Consider the following 2,459-nt stretch of genomic DNA (forward strand, 5'->3'; position numbering starts at 1 on the left):
TTTATTTTATTGAATTTATACCCCGCCCTCCCCACTACGCGGCTCAGGGCAGCTTACAGGAGGCATAAGCCAATATAAAACATATTTAAAACCATTTAAAATCACTACAATACAATAACATTAATTAACAAAGGTGCTCTAGATGTTTTAACATGGTGTTACAAGATGGCGTATCTCATCTGCTCCGGGAAACACTGATGATCTAGATAGGCTAGAACAGTAAATGGGAGGGACTTGGCTTGACAGCAGCACATCTGAAAGGGATCTAGGTGTTCTGTTTGATCACAAGCTAAACATGAGCCTGCAGAGCGATGTGGCTGTGAAGAAAGCTAGTGCAATCTTAGGATGCATTCACAGAAGCTTTGTGTCCAGATCATGGGAGGTGGCCGTTCCGCTCTGTTCTGCTATGGTCAGGCCTCCCCTGGAGTCCTGTGTCCAGTTTTGGGCACCACATTTTAGGAAGGGTGTTGACAAACTCGAGCGTGTCCAGAAGAGGGCAACCAGGATGGTGAGAGGGTTGGAATCCAAGTCTTATGAGGAAAGGCTGAAAGAGTTGGGTATGTTTAGCCTGGGAAAGAGAAGGCTTCAAGGGGACATGATTGCAGTCTTCAAGTACTCCAAGAAGATGGAGTAGATCTATTCTCTCTTGCTCCAGATTGCAAGACTAGATCTAATGGGTGGAAATTACAAGGGAGTCGTTACCGGCTAGATATCAGGAGAAACTTCCTAACTGTAAGAGTGGTTGAGCAGTGGAACAGTCTGCCTTGGAAGGTGGTGGATGCTCCTTCGCTGGACTTTTTCAAGCGGAGACTGGACGACCGTCTTTCGGGTATGTTGTAGGTATGTAGGGATATCTTTCAGCTATGCTCCTGCAGAGTGCAGGGGGCTGGACTAGATGACCTGCAAGGTCCCTTCCAACTCTAACATTCTATGATTCTATGAAAAACAACTTTCCCTGGAGATCCGCCTACCATGAAGCCCCTTTCATTAAATGAGCCCCCCAAATTCCCCTTTCTGCTTTCTGCATTGACTTCTACCTGTCTTTGCCTATAAAGATGAAGCCTTTGCCATCCTGTGCGTTAAGTGCTATTAAGTCACAGCCAACTCACGGTGACCCCAGCAAGGGGCTTTCAGAGCAACAGAGAAGCAGAGGGGGTGATTGGTCATTGTCTTCCTCTGCACAGTCTTCCTTGGTGGTCTCCCTTCCAAGTACTGACCCTGCTTAGCTTCTGACTTATGGTGACCCCAGCAAGGGGCTTCCAAGGCGAAGTGAGAAGCAGAGGTGGTTGGCCATTGCCTTCCTCTACAGAGTCTTCCTTGGTGGTCTCCCTTCCAAGAACTGACCCTGCTTAGCTTCTGACTTATGGTGACCCCAGCAAGGGGCTTCCAAGGTGAAGTGAGAAGCAGAGGTGGTTGGCCATTGCCTTCCTCTGCACAGTCTTCCTTGGTGGTCTCCCTTCCAAGTACTGACCCTGCTTAGCTTCTGACTTATGGTGACCCCAGCAAGGGGCTTCCAAGGCGAAGTGAGAAGCAGAGGTGGTGGTTGGCCATTGCCTTCCTTTACAGAGTCTTCCTTGGTGGTCTCCCTTCCAAGTACTGACCCTCCTTAGCTTCTGACTTAAGGTGATCCTAGCAAGGGGCTTCCAAGGCGAAGTGAGAAGCAGAGGTGGTTGGCCATTGCCTTCCTCTACAGAGTCTTCCTTGGTGGTCTCCCTTCCAAGAACTGACCCAGCTTGGCTTCCAAGATCTGACGAGATCGGGCGATACCGTGTCACCTTTCCTCCCTGTTGGGCCTCGCTTCTCAGAAAGAGAAGTGTTCTCCGCTGCCCCAGAGGAAGGGTTCTGCTTTCTCTAATCTCCAGACTCCCCACAGCACCGCACCACATGTGACCACCAGGGTATCTCCTTCCTCTTTACCGGAACTGCAGCCTTTGAGACGTCATCATATATCCCTATTCTTAAAACCTATAATAACCCCGAAACCTCACATCAAGAGATGGGCAGAAACCAGAAAGGAAGTTCCACTTTCTCAACCCAGAGATAGAGAGCCAGGATCCTTGCGTAGGCAACTGCAGGAGACGGGCAGGAGATGGAGAATAAAAAAGAAGAAGAGATTGGATTTATACCCTGCCCTTCACTCCGAGTCTCAGAGCGGCTCACAGTCTCCTTCCCCTTCCCCTCTCCACAACAGACACCCTGTGAGCAATGTTCCCTCTAAGCTGTGGAGTCTTGTGAGCAAAAATCCTACTTTGAGAGTTACTGGCATTAAAGTTGTGAGCAAGTAGGGTTGCCAAATCCTTTGAACTCACCAGCGGGGGAGGCTCCGTCCCGGCCGGGAGTTCGTCTGTCGTCCAAGCGCGCGCGCGCCGCTGCGACATCACCGGAAGTGACGTCAGACGTCGCTGATGTTGGGGGCGTGGCCGAGCTCGTCGGGGGGGAAACATATGGTTTTCCCCCCC

Source organism: Gekko japonicus, unplaced genomic scaffold (genome assembly GCF_001447785.1).
Source record: "Gekko japonicus isolate JY-2015 unplaced genomic scaffold, Gekko_japonicus_V1.1 scaffold5927, whole genome shotgun sequence".
Classification (NCBI taxonomy): Eukaryota; Metazoa; Chordata; class Lepidosauria; order Squamata; family Gekkonidae; genus Gekko; species Gekko japonicus.